The 15,568-nt window shown below is 35.1% G+C and overlaps 1 non-coding gene across 1 annotated transcript; it reads right to left on the bottom strand.

Moving 5' to 3' along the window:
• Positions 1-14,985: 14,985 nt before the first annotated feature.
• Positions 14,986-15,093, bottom strand: LOC112768902 (small nucleolar RNA R71). Its single transcript, XR_003186279.1, has one exon. It is a non-coding gene; the product is annotated as a small nucleolar RNA R71 (small nucleolar RNA).
• Between the last annotated feature and the right edge of the window lie 475 nt (positions 15,094-15,568).

Below are 15,568 nucleotides of genomic sequence, written 5' to 3'. Positions count from 1 at the left end.
TTGCTAATTGATTTGGATACCACTAAAGCTAGTCTTTCCCTTGGGAGTTTTGTGGAATCAAGTTAATTCATCCACTTGACTTTCCTCCATGATTAGAGGTTAACTAAGTGGTAGCAATGGACAATTTTGGTCACAATTGAGAAGGATAACTAGGATAGGACTTCTAGTTCTCATATCTTGCCAAGAGCTTTGTTAGTTGTTAGTTTATTTCCTTTTCCATTTATATTTCTTGCCTATTATCCCCAAAACCCCAAAATACATCTCATAACCAATAACAAGAACACTTTATTGTAATTCCTAGGGAGGACGACCCGAGGTTCAATACTTCGGTTTATAAATTTAGGGGTTTGTTTTAGTGACAAACAAACTTTTGTATGAAAGGATTAATGTTGGTTTAGAAACTATACTTTACAACGAGATTTCATTTATGAATTTCTATACCATCAATAATCTGTTCATCAAAAATGGCGCCATTGCCGGGGAGTCGCAATGATGTTGTGTTATTGGTTATTGTATATATGTGAATATTATAAATAGGTTTGTCCCTTGCTTCTTTGTTAGTTTTTACTAGTTTTAGGATTTAATTTTCTTGCTTTTTATTTGATTTTTGTTTTCATTTTCTCTTGCCATCATGAATTCTCACCTTGGCTATGAGTGTGATTACAACTATGTTGTAGAAAATGGGAGCTAAAATGAAGATATGCATCAAGGATGGGATAACCAAAGGTGGGAGGAGCCTTATGCATATAATCAATCTTCATGGCAACAACCTCCACCAATAGACTATGAACAAGAGCCATTCTTTGATGCATATCAATCCAATAGCTATGGTGAATCTCCTTGTGACTTTCAAGAACCACCACCATATACCTATGAGTCATATCCTCAACATATCCCTCAACCATACTCACAAGCCTCTTTTCACCAACCACCTCCTTATGACCTTAACCCACATATACCATACCAATCACCTTTTGAACCACATGAGCCATACAGAGAACCACCATTCCAATATCAATACTCCCAAGAACCACCTCGATACACACCACCACATCTTTATCAAGAAGAATCACCTTCCTATTATGAACCCTTTCTCCAAGACAATGAACCCTCTTGCCCACTCCAATCCTCAATGGATGAAATCCTTAGCCTTATACTTCAAGGGAAAGGAGAAATGCAAAGGGAGACACTAGAATTTGTGACTACCTTGACCAAGGTAGTAAGCATTTTAGCCTCCCAATGCTTGAGCACTCAAAGCACTCCCATGGCCACATATGGAGAATTAATTGAAAAGCATAGCATGAAGGAGAAATTGGAAACTCCGATGGAAAATGAGGGATGTTATTTTGTATTAGAGCAATTGGAGAAGCCTATGATCATTGAAGAAGAGGAAGACGTGGTTGAAGACCTAGAAGATGCGGAACCTCCATGGGAAGCTAAAATCATAGAAAATTCCTCCAAGAAGGTTGAACTTGTTGTTGAGGAGGAGCATGCACAACCTCCAAAATAATTGTTAAATGAAGACTTGGAAGGAATGGAGCAAACATTGAGTTCCCTTGGAGATGAAGATCATACATCCGAACTTCTTGGTGGTGAATCCTTTGAACTTGGAGAACCTTCTCCCAATGAGATAGAAGGTAATATGGAGGTAGACTTTTCCCTTCCTCCCATTTATGATCTGAGTGATAGAGAAGAGTTAGATGAAATTGATGAACAAAGGATTGAAAGTGAAGAAGTTTGTGAAGAGGTGGAAGTGATCAAGGAAAAACACAAGGGAGTAGAACTTGCAAGGACATTGGAAATACCTCCCTCCAAGCCATCACCATCTATCCTTTCATTCAAGTGGGTAAATTCCTTATACTTAAGCTTTTTTATTCCCCTTGAATATGGTTTGTTTGAGACGGATGGTCAACTTAGAAATATTTGTGGCTTTAAAAGCAAAAGGGGGATGGTTAGTGGTTGGCATTGTAAATTAAAGTTCATTATGATGACATGTTCAAAACTTCATAGCAAGGGTTGGTATAGAACTAGATAGCTTGGGTCTAGGAGAGTGTTTGGTCGCTCTATTTAGAATTCATCTTGTTTGACACCCGGATGGACTAATAATTGGGAATCAACTTTAAGACGGGCGTAAAAATAAAGTGTGGGATCCCGGATTACAAGAAGAGGATCAACTTTGGGAGCCCCTAGCTTGTGAAGAACTCCATCAAGGCTTGGTGCAACACATGAGAAATCTTAGGGTACCATGGAGAACCAAGCATTGGTGGGAGTTCCAAGATAAATTTAAGCACAAGCCTCCTTGATAAGAAGCTCCCCATAAGTCCAACTTAAGGACAATAAACAAAAGTGCTAGGTGGGAGACACCCCACCATGGTAATATCTTTTCATTTTCTCTCTTGTACATATTAGTAAAAGTAGTTTAATTTCATGTGTTGATTAGTTTGTTGAGTTTATTTGGTAGTATAATATGTTAAATAAGGTTTTAGGGTATTTTGGTAACTGTTTGGAGGTTTGGAAGGCTTGGTTTGGTGCAAGAACTTGAAAAAATTTTGAAAAACAAAGCACCATCCACGCGTACGCACGCCTCAAGCATTTTCGACCATTCACGCGCACGCGTACATGGCGCGTACGCGTGGATGCAAAAATTCTACCCCCAGCCAAAAACCCGAGAGTTAGGCCTGTACTGTGCGAACATTGGGTCTAAGGCACAAACCAACCCACACGTACGCGCACCTGGCGTGTATGCGTCCTTGATGCTAATTGCACAATGCACGCGCGCGTCGAAAGCGCCACCTGCCCCTTGGTACATGTTCCAGAGAGTTGGGCCAACCTTGGGCTGACACTGTGCCCCGCGCATAATCCCACCCACGCATGCACGCACGCATGCATGACGCGTCCGCGCCGGTAAAAAAAAAAAGAAAGAGTTTTTTTTCCTCATCTTCCATTTTCTTTTGTCCATTGCATTCGCATCCTTTTATTCTTTGTATTTTCATTTTGTTTTTATAGCTTGTTTGTACTTTATTATTTTCCGAGTTTCTTATTTTAATAATGGTGTTGAATTCTCTTACTCAATTGTTGAGAATTTCTTGCATTATTTTGGTGCTTCGTGACTTATTTGATATTATTGGGTGATGAAACTTCTAAATCAATGCTTCAATCTTTTATGACATTTGTGTCTTTGTGCATTGATAGGACCTCATATTGTCTTTCATAACCCACTCTTTCTTGTTTGAACTTGATGCTCAACATGCTCTTTATGCTTTGACTTTACTCTTGCATCAAGTATTAGTTGATATGCCTTTGCTTATATTGCTTTCTCGTCTACATGTTGTAGCTACCATGTAGTGAGAATCTTACTCTTATTTGGCATTAGCCCCCGCCTATGTTCTATTTGCTTTGATATCTTTGTTGTAGGATTAATTCTCTTTCTTTTTCTCTCCTTTTAGGTTGGCCACCAAAAGAGGGAAAAAGGAAAAGTTTCTAAATGGGGCAACAAACAATTTCATACGCACAATCCTTTGAAGAAGCTCATCAGTTGTAGCTACCCATCCACATGGCTCTTCTTTGCATACACCGAGGACGGTGCAATCTTCTAGTATGGGGAGATCTCCATGGGTAACAACTTCCTTTTTCAACACCAATGTTAGATTAGTTATTGCATTGCATGATAGGTTGCATGTTAGTTAGAATTTGTACATATTTCACCACCTCTTTCTTATTAGGACTACCTGGTTAGGGTGATGATTTCTTTTCCAAGAAACTGTTTTAGGGCAACCTACCAATTTGAAAAATTTTTTTTGAACTTGCTTGAATGAATATATTTTGGAACATGGTTTTTGAGCTAAGAACACACAACCTTGTGAGATTTGAGCCTAATTGCGTGGTCACATCATATAACCACTTATTTTCCTTTCTTGTGTGCACTATTCTCTTTCTATGATTGTGATCTATGATTTGTTTGATTCTCTATGTCCATTATTTTGTGTATTCATGCATTTATATGATTGAGGCCATCATTTCATGTAGCTCACTTACCCAAATAGCCTACCTTTTATCTTCCATTGTTAGCCAATTTTGAGCCTACCTTTTTCAAGCCGACCTTTTCGCACTCAATCGACCATAACTTGAGCTACAGAGGTCCAAATGATGCGGTTCTAGTTGTGTTGGAAAGCTAACATCCAGGGCTTCGAAATGATATAAGATTTGCCATAGTTGCATCGCGATTAGCGGCACGCACACGCACTATATGCGTACGTGCCAATGGTTGCACATGATTCACTTAATGCAACTCGTGGCCAGCGATTTTAGAAGCCTTGTGGGCCCAATCCAACTCATTTCTGATGCTATTTAAGCCAAGGATTGAAGGGGAATTAACACACTTTTAATCATTAGTCATAGTTTAAGTTTTAGAAGTAGTTAGAGTTAGTTTCTAGAGAGAGAAGCTCTTACTTCTCTCTAGAATTAGGATTAGGTTTTAGATCTAGATCTACTTCTTCTCCTCTTCTAATTTTCCTTTTTCATCTTCAATTGTGCTCTTGTAGTGTAGAATTCTTCTTCTCTTGTAATTTATTTGTATTGTTAGTTGTAGTTTATGAACTTTCCTTTGTAGATCTACATTTTTTCATCAATGCAATTGGTAAGTTCTTTGTTGTTTCATAATTGTTTCCCTTTTCTATTGTTGATCTCTTGCTATTCTAGTTAGATCTTTCTTTAATTCTTGCAATTCATGTTGTTTACTTTTATTGCCTTATATGTATTTGATGAAATGCTTCTTCTAGTTATTAGTTAGGTTTTGTTCCTCTTGGCCTAGGTAGAGTAATTAGTAACGCTTGAGTTATCTAATTCCTTTGTTGATTGATAATTAGAAGTTGCTAATTGATTTGGATACCACTAAAGCTAGTCTTTCCCTTGGGAGTTGGCTAGGACTTGTGGAATCAAGTTAATTCATCCACTTGACTTTCCTCCATGAGTAGAGGTTAACTAAGTGGTAGCAATGGACAATTTTGGTCACAATTGAGGAGGATAACTAGGATAGGACTTCTAGTTCTCATATCTTGCCAAGAGCTTTGTTAGTTGTTAGTTTATTTCCTTTGCCATTTATATTTCTTGCCTATTATCCCCAAAATCCCAAAATACATCTCATAACCAATAACAAGAACACTTTATTGAAATTCCTAGGGAGAACGACCCGAGGTTCAATACCTCGGTTTAGAAATTTAGGGGTTTATTTTAGTGACAAACAAATTTTTGTATGAAAGGATTAATGTTGGTTTAGAAACTATACTTTACAATGAGATTTCATTTGTGAATTTCTATACCATCAATAATCCGTTCATCAACCAGTCGATTTAACTGGAAAATTGATGAATCGGATCTTAAACCGGTCCGGGTTAACATTCTAACCGGACAAGCAAATGAATCGGTCAAACCTGAGAAACCCGGTCAACCCCATCCTAAACCGAGGATCGAACCGGACCGGTTGTCCCGCTGACGTCAGCACGCGCATCACTCAGATTTCAAAAAATTGGAGTATATGCTAGGTGCTTGGTTCGAACTTGAGACCTTAAAGGGTTTAAAGGAGCCTACAACCACTAGACTAAGTTTAGTCTTTGTAATATGTAGTGCCTTTTATGAATATATTACAAACTATTAGACATATCCTAATTAATAACCTTAAATGTATTAACTCATTTAGTCATGCAAATTGAAGATATTTTTTTATCTTTTTATTCTAATGAATAGTGTTTATATTAATTTAATTTATTTTTTTGTTTTATATTTACTCTTTCTTAAATTAATTGTTTTTAATTATATATAATTATTAAAATAAACATTAAACTTTGTTAAATATCTATAAATTAAAAAAGATAAGTAAAAAAAATTTTATTAATCATAATATATTTTTTGTTATTGATAATTATATGACATCTATTAATATTAATATTTTTCAACATATATTTGAATAATATAATAGATACTAATTAATTAATAAATTATAAAATAAGTTAATTTAATATAAAAAAATTAATTCTTATATAATTATTTAATTATGACCGAGTTAACAGACGTAACCTGTGATCTATCGGTTGAACCAGTAATCTAGTAACTCAGTAATCTGGCCAGGTCGATTGCCAGTTCGGTTCTGATAACTATAGTTCACAACCTCGCCAAGTTATCGTATCACCAGATCTGAAACCTACATGTATGTCTTTATTATTTTAGATTCTGGAATTGCTATTGATCTATGTTTTTTGTTGAATTCAAATGTTCATACATTATTATTGCATCTAAAACTCGATTTGTTTCACTTTTATTTTATGGTTTAGATTTTTGTTCTTGAATCCTCTTTAAGGTTTGAATTTGGTTTTGAAAGTAGCTCCATTAATTCTTATGGCTAAAAATTTGCATTGAAGATGATGTATTGTGTCTTCTGCAAGTTCTGCTCTTGAAGTAACTATAATTACCAATTCATAAAATGTAATGTGCTAAGTACATAGATTAAAATTAATTTATGATTAGAATGAGGTTTTCAGAAGAGATATGTGTACTAAATAAAAAAGTCTCACTTAAAGAAAAAATTTGTTACAATGAAAATTTATCGCTAGCTCTAATGTTTGAGAAATACTAGTATCACTACAAAAAAAAGGGTTTAAAATGGCATTGATATTATGGCGGTTTTAAAGAACTGACATAATATCTAGATATTATGGTATTTTTTGTTGCTGCCATAATTGGCTTTGTATTTGGTGGCGGTTTTGGTGATTAGGGCAGTTTTGAACCGCCGTTATCACACATATATAAAATGAAAAATTACAATTACCCTAACTTGTTGAAACAGATACACGGCTCGCTCTCCCTTCTGTCTCTTCTCCCTCATCTCCTCCTCTGATCCTCTCTCCGTAGCTACCGTCGTTTTCACCCTCCACCATCGCTTCCTCTTTAATAGAATCGAAGGTAAGTTGCACTCACCTCAAATCTCATATCTCAAAGTTGTTTTCCCATAGCCTTCTTCTCAGATCTCAGATCTTCTTTCGTATCTCAGATCTCAGAACGCCACAGCCTCTTTGCCAACTGTTCTTTCACATTGCCGAGCTTGTTGTCGCCGTCGACGGCTCCTTCTCACCATTGCTACTCAGCTCCTCTCCTTCCACAGCGTTGCCGCCGCCTCTACCTCCTCCATTGCATGTAATTAAATTTTATGTATTAGGAATTTTAAATTAGGGATTAATTTGTTCAATAATTTTCTTGCTAGAACCTTATTATATAGTTATAATGATGAGAAGACACAGATATAGTTGCTTGATTTTCTATATTATGTGAAATTTCTAATGTTTTATTATTATTATTATTTTATGCTGCATGTTCACGAATCTTCGTAGCACAGGTTAGCTTAACATCTCTTCTTCCTTTTGATTTTCCTTTTTTGCACTTATACTAATATCATAAAATTTTCCTTTTCTGTACTTGGACAAAATTAATGATGACTAGTAATTTTATTCACTTATGCAATTATGTTTTGTGATTTCATAGTTAATCTCCGTGATCTTTTTTAACTTATTGATGATTGATATTTTGATAGCTAATTAATAATAACATATTGAAACCCTTCTTGTTTTGATAATTGCATTGTATATAATTGGAGGCAACTTAGTTCAATTTGGTTCGGATGAAAGTGGTGGCACCTAAATAGCAGCAGCACCAATGATAATAAAGGGTGGTGGGGCCTTAGGTGGAAAAATAATAATTCACGCCTTCATGAGGGGAATACAATTATTTTTACTTAGTTTTATGGTTTGCATTGATTGAATCAACAAAATTTGTTAAGAAAATTGCTTACCCTGTATCTGATTTTTGCTGTTGTTCTCATTCACTCAAAGTTTATTAGTGTTTTCATATGTGATGTTGATATCTTTATTCTTTTTGGCAGGGTTCTTCCCGGTAGAAATCTCCAACCTGTAGCATATAGGTAATTGAGAGAAAATTGTTTTGTCGGTATAGAATTTCACAAATAAATTCTCGTTGCAAGTATAGTTTCTAAACCAACAAACAATCCTCAACCAAAAATTTGGTTGTCACAAGTACAAACCCCAATGAAAATTAACTGAAGTATTCAAACCTCGGGTCGTCTCACAAGGAATTGCAATAAAATGATCAATTATTGGCTATGGAGATGCAAGGGGGTTTGATTTGGTAAAAGGGCAAGAAAATAAATGACAAGGAAAGTAAATCAAGTAACTAAAGAAAGCAATTAATAAAGAGAGATATTCGTGGCAAGGATTGAGAATATAGGCTTTTTATCCTAATCACTAATCATAACAATACCTAACAAGAATTTATCTTATTTCGTCATCTCTAACATGGAAGAAGGTGTAAAGTTATCTTCCATGAGAGAAAGTCAAATAAGACTAGTTAATCTCAATCCGAAAATCCTAATCAACTCACTAATTGAATTAGCAAGAAATTAGAGTTAATGAAAATAATATTAACTAACAACTCTAGATCACTAATCTAAATTGGGTATTAATGACTCAAGATTGCCTAATTCCTCTTTCTAAGCCAAGAATGCTCAAAAAAGCTACTCTAACATCCTACCAAGCATTTTGTCAAACACTTGGAAGGCATAAAAAGAAAGCATGGTAAATTGCAAGGAAACATAAAATCTACAACTACCCAATGCAAGAAAAGTAAAATTCACAACTCAAATCAACAATAAAGGGAACATAAAACCTCAATTACATTAAAAGGAATCCAAATCCACAAGAGTTCATCAACATAAAAGAGGTATAAAAGGGAAATTAAAATGAAAACTAAGAGAATTAAACTACTAAAGCATGAAAATGTAATGAAAACAAGATGAGAACAATACATTGAACTTAGATCTAAGATGGAAATAAGCCTAAGAACCCTATTTCTAGAGAGAAGAGGGAGCTTCTCTCTCTAAAAACTAACTTACATGATGCTATCCTACAACTAAGTGCTCCCCCTTTGCCCAAGCTTCAATTCTGCATGAAATAGCCTCAGGAATGAGTTGGATTTGGGCCTGGGAAGCTCAGAAATCGCCCCCAGCATTTTCACTTTAATGAGGTCACGTGCGAGCTGCGACGCGTACGCATGGGTCACGCGTACGTGTCGCCATGCGACTTCATCTTCACGCGTGCGCGTCGATGTATGCACTCTAAATCCTTGATTTTCCATGAATTCTCCACTTTGCATGCTTTTCTCTTCACTCCTTTGATCCATTCCTAACACTTTTCAACCTGAATTCACTGAGAAACACATCAAGGCATCTAGTGAAATCAAAGGTGAATTAAAATTAACAAATTAGAGGCTTAAAAGGCATGTTTTTACACTTAAGCACAAATTAAGGGAGAATTACAAAACCATGCTATTTTATTGAATAAATGTGAGAAAAGATGATAAAATCCCCTAAAATTAACACAAGATAAACCACAAAATTGGGGTTTATCAAACCTTCCCACGCTTAAACCAAGCATTTCCTCATGCTAAACCAAGAAAGACAAGGAAAATGGGTATGAACATTTATTCAATGCAAACTACCTAAATGCAATCTATCTATATGAATGCAACTAAATGCAAAGCGATTCTACCTACTTGGTTAAAGATGAATCAATCTCCAAGAACATATATAAGCAAGTAGGGCTAGGATCATATGACGATTCATGAATCCTACCAATTCAAATATAAAAATTAAAGTTCAAATAGACTTGCAAGAAAAAAGTTCATGAAAGTCGGGAACAAGGAATTGAGCATCGAACCCTCACCGGAAGTGTATCCGCTCTAGTTGCTCTAGTGTATAGGGTTGATCACTCAATTCTCTTCTAATCATGCTTTCCAAGATTTGTTTTTCATCTAACAATCAACAATTATTCAATGCATGCGTACATATATAATGAGGACTTATTCATAGGTTGTAATGGCGCTAGGGTAAAGGTAGGGATGCATATGGTCAAGTGAGCTTGAAATTTGCATCTTTGATTAGTCTAAGGTCTCACCTAAAACATATAACAACTTATACAATTCAATGCTAACCTAACTACCCATTCTTCACTTTTCACACACTCATGCATTCTCTTTTTTATCACCACACATACGCATTGATTTTTTATTGAACTTTACTTTGGGACATTTTGTCCCCTTTTTATTGCTTTTCTTTTTTTTCTTTTTCTATTTTTTTCCTTTTTACATATATATTTTCTTTATTTTATTTTTCTCATTTATTTTCAAACTAAAATATATATATATATATATATATATATATATATATATAAGAATATCAATGCATATGGTTTAACATTCAATGCATGAGTATGTACCTAATTCCCAACATTTTCAATAAAAATACAAAATACATTTTTACCTCAACCAATGTCCCAAGTTTCCCATACCCAAATGATACACACTCTCACTGGCCTAAGCTAATCAAAGATCCAAATTAAAGGACGTTTATTGTTTTTCACTTACGGGTAGTGATGTGCTAACATTAAGAACAAAAGGGATTAAATAGGCTCAAAATTGACTAACAATGGTTGATGAAAGGTAGGCTATTTGGGTAAGTGAGATAAATGAGATGATAGCCTCAATCATATAAATGCATGTATACATGGAATAATGGACATAAAGAATCAAACAAATCAAAGATTACAATCATAGAAAGAGAATAATACACACAAGAATGAAAATAAATGGTTATAAGATGTAACCACGCAATTGGGCTCAAAACTCACATGCTTGTGTTCTTAGCTCAAAAATCATGTTCCAAAATAAATTCTTCAAGCAAGTTCAACAAAAAAATTTTTCAAATTGGTAGGATGCCCTAAAAACGGTTTCTTAGAAAAGAAATCATCACCCTAACCAAGTAGTTGATGAGCGGATAATTTATACGCTTTTTGGCATTGTTTTTAGTATGTTTTTAGTAGGATCTAGTTACTTTTAGGGATGTTTTCATTAGTTTTTATGTTAAATTCACATTTCTGGACTTTACTATGAGTTTGTGTGTTTTTCTGTGATTTCAGGTATTTTCTGGCTGAAATTGAGGGACTTGAGCAAAAATCAGATTCAGAGGTTGAAGAAGGACTGCTGATGCTATTGGATTCTGACCTCCTTGCACTCAAAATGGATTTTCTGGAGCTACAAAACTCAAAATGGCGCGGTTCCAATTGCGTTGGAAAGTAGATATCTAGGGCTTTCCAGCAATATATAATAGTTTATACTTTGGCCAAGTTTAGATGACGCAAAAGGGCGTTGAACGCCATTTCTACGCTGCAGTCTGGAGTTAAACGCCAGAAACACGTCACGAACCAGAGTTGAACGCCAGAAAAATGTTACAACCTGGCGTTCAACTCCAGAAAGAGCCTCTGCACGTGTAACATTCAAGCTCAGCCCAAGCACACACCAAGTGGGCCCCAGAAGTGAATTTATGCATCAATTACTTACTTCTGTAAACCCTAGTAACTAGTTTAGTATAAATAGGACTTTTTACTATTGTATTAGACATCTTATGATTTTTAGTTCATCTTTGGATCATATTGATCACGTTTTGGGGGCTGGCCTCTCGGCCATGCTGAACCTTTCACTTATGTATTTTCAAACGGTAGAGTTTCTGCACTCCATAGATTAAGGTGTGGAGCTCTGCTGTTCCTCATGAATTAATGCAAAGTACTACTATTTTTCTATTCAATTCAACTTATTCCGCTTCTAAGATATTCATTCGCACTTCAACATGAATGTGATGAACGTGACAATCATCATCATTCCCCCACGAATGCGTGCCTGACAACCACTTCCGTTCCACCTTAGATTGGATGATTATCTCTAGGATCTCTTAATCAGAATCTTCGTGGTATAAGCTAGATTGATGGCGGCATTCATGAGAATCTGGAAAGTCTAAACCTTGTCTATGGTATTCTGAGTAGGATTCAGGGATTGAATGACTGTGACGAGCTTCAAACTCGCGAGTGCTGGGCGTAGTGACAGACGCAAAAGGAGGGTGAATCCTATTTCAGTATGATCGAGAACCTCAGATGATTAGTCATGCCGTGACAGAGCATTTGGACCATTTTCACAAGAGGATAGGATGCAGCCATTGACCACGGTGATGCCTCCAGATGATTAGCCATGTAGTGACAGCGCATCGGACCATTTTCACAGAGAGGATGAAAAGTAGCCATTGACAATGGTGATGTCCTTACATAAAGCCAGCCATGGAAAGGAGTAGGACTAATTGGATGAAGACAGCGGGAAAGCAGAGATTAAGAGGAACGAAAGCATCTCCATACATTTATCTGAAATTCTCACCAATGAATTACATAAGTGTTTCTATCTTTATTTACTATTTATTTATTATTAATTTTCGAAAATACTATAACCATTTGATATCCGCCTGACTGAGATTTACAAGGTGACCATAGCTTGCTTCAAGCCGACAATCTCCGTGGGATCGACCCTTACTCACGTAAGGTTTATTACTTGGACGACCCAGTGCACTTGCTGGTTAGTTGTATCGAAGTTGTGAATGAAAAACGATTTATTAAGACGTGCGTACAGAGTTTTTGGCGCTGTTTCCTGAGATCACAATTTCGTGCACCAAGTTTTTGGTGCCGTTGCCGGGGATTGTTCGAGTTTGGACAACTGACAGTTCATCTTGTTGCTCAGATTAGGTAATTTTCTTTTTGTTTTATTTTCAAAAAATTTTTTCAAAAATCTTTCAAAAATTTCTCATCTGTTTTCGAAAATTATTCTAAAACTTTTTAAGAATGAATTCTAGTGTTTCATGAAGCATGTTGAAGCCTGACTGGCTGTAAAGCCATGTCTAAATTCATTTGGACTGGGGCTTCCAACCCAACATTATCAAGAGCAAGCTAGTTGTTGCTAATCCACCTGCTGCTGTTCCAGATCCAAAAGATTTACATGCTAAAGCTTGACTGGCTATTAAGCCATGTCTAACCCTCAGATTGGAGCTTTAGAATAAGAGTGCAAGATTCCTGGAATTCATATTAAAAATTTTGGAATCCTTATTTTTCTTTTTCACACTAATTTTCGAAAAATATAAAATAAAAATACAAAAAAATCACAAGATCATAAAAAATCAAAAATATTTTGTGTTTCTTGTTGTTTGAGTCTTGAGTCAATTTCAAGTTTGGTGTCAACTGCATTTTTTCTAAAAATTCTCTGCATTTTTCGAAAATTCATGCATTCATAGTGTTCTTCATGATCTTCAAGTTATTCTTGATAAACCTTCTTGATTGATCTTCATATTATATTGTTTTGTGTTGTATGGTCTTTTTCATATGCATTCTTGAATTCTTAGTGTCTAAGCATTAAAGATTTCTAAGTTTGGTGTCTTGCATGTTTTCTTTGCATAAAAAAATTTTTCAAAAATAAGTTCTTGATGTTCATCATGATCTTCAAAGTGTTCTTGGTGTTCATCTTGACATTCATAGCATTCTTGCATGCATTCATTGTTTTGATCCAAAATTTTCATGCATTGAGTCTTTTTCATGTTTTTCTCTTTCATCATTAAAAATTCAAAAATAAAAAAAAATATCTTTCCGTTTATTTTCTCATAAATTTCGAAAATTTGGATTGACTTTTTCAAAAAATTTTAAAATTCAATTGTTTCTTATGAGTCAAATCAAATTTTCAATTTAAAAATCTTATCTTTTTCAAAATCTTTTTCAAAAATCAAATCTTTTTCATTTTTCTTATTTATTTTCGAAAATTTTAAAAAAATATTTTTTCAAAAATCTTTTCTTAATTTTATCTTATAATTTTCGAAAATATTCTCATTAATTAATGTTTTGATTCAAAAATTTCAAGTTTGTTACTTGCTTGTTAAGAAAGATTCAAACTTTAAGTTCTAGAATCATATCTTGTAATTATTTGTGAGTCAAGTTATTAATTATGATTTTAAAAATCAAATCTTTTTCAAAACTAATTCTAATCATATCTTCCTATCATATCTTTTTTTAAAAAATCATATCTTTTTCAAAAATTTGATTTTAAAATATCCTTTCTAACTTCTTATCTTCTTATCTTTTCAAAATTGATTTTTAAATTTGTTTCAACTAACTAACTAACTTTTTGTTTGTTTCTTATCTTTTTCAAAACTACCTAACTAACCATCTCTCTCTAATTTTCGAAAATATCTCCCTCTTTTTCAAAAATTCTTTTTAATTAACTAATTGTTTCAAAATTTAATTTTAATTTATTTCTTCTTCTAATTGTCGAAAATTCTCTTTCTCTCTTATCTCCTTCTATTTATTTATTCATCTACTAACACTTCTCTTCATCTCACATCTCTGCTCTCCTCACCCTTGTGTTTCTTTCCTTACATTACATTCTTTTCTTCTTCTTTTCTTCTATTCACACAGGGACCTCTATACTGTGGTAAAAAGGATCCCTATTATTATTTTTCTGTTCCCTCTTTTTCATATGAGCAGGAGCAAGGACAAGAATATTCTTGTTGAAGCAGATCCAGAACCTGAAAGGACTCTGAAGAGGAAACTAAGAGAAGCTAAATTACAACAATCCAGCAAGCACCTTTCAGAAATTTTCAAACAAGAAGAGGAGATGGCAGCCGAAAATAATAATAATGCAAGGAGGATGCTTGGTGACTTTACTGCACCTAATTCCAATTTACATGGAAGAAGCATCTCCATCCCTACCATTGGAGCAAACAACTTTGAGCTGAAACCTCAATTAGTTTCTCTGATGCAGCAGAACTGCAAGTTCCATGGACTTCCATCTGAAGATCCTTTTCAGTTCTTAACTGAATTTTTGCAAATCTGTGATACTGTTAAGACTAATGGAGTAGATCCTGAAGTCTACAGGCTCATGCTTTTCCCTTTTGCTGTAAGAGACAGAGCTAGAGTGTGGTTGGACTCTCAACCCAAAGATAGCCTAAACTCTTGGGATAAGCTAGTCAAGGCTTTCTTAGCCAAGTTCTTTCCTCCTCAAAAGCTGAGCAAGCTTAGAGTGGATGTTCAAACCTTCAGACAGAAAGAAGGTGAATCCCTCTATGAAGCTTGGGAGAGATACAAGTAACTGATCAAAAAGTGTCCTTCTGACATGCTTTCAGAATGGACCATCCTGGATATATTCTATGATGGTCTGTCTGAATTGGCTAAGATATCATTGGATACTTCTGCAGGTGGATCCATTCACCTAAAGAAAACGCCTGCAGAAGCTCAAGAACTCATTAACATGGTTGCTAATAACCAGTTCATGTACACTTCTGAGAGGAACCCTGTGAGTAATGGGACGCCTCAGAAGAAGGGAATTCTTGAAATTGATACTCTGAATGCCATATTGGCCCAGAATAAAATATTGACTCAACAAGTCAATATGATTTCTCAGAGTCTGAATGGAATGCAAGCTGCATCCAACAGTACTCAAGAGGCATCTTCTGAAGAAGAAGCTTATGATCCTGAGAACCCTGCAATAGCAGAGGTAAATTACATGGGTGAACCCTATGGAAACACCTATAACCCCTCATGGAGAAATCACCCAAATCTCTTATGGAAGAATCAACAAAAGCCTCAACAAGGCT

This window comes from Arachis hypogaea, chromosome 17 (genome assembly GCF_003086295.3).
Source record: "Arachis hypogaea cultivar Tifrunner chromosome 17, arahy.Tifrunner.gnm2.J5K5, whole genome shotgun sequence".
Taxonomy (NCBI): domain Eukaryota; kingdom Viridiplantae; phylum Streptophyta; class Magnoliopsida; order Fabales; family Fabaceae; genus Arachis; species Arachis hypogaea.
Note: the sequence above shows the minus strand (reverse complement) of the source record. Positions and strands in the feature narration are given on the sequence as shown.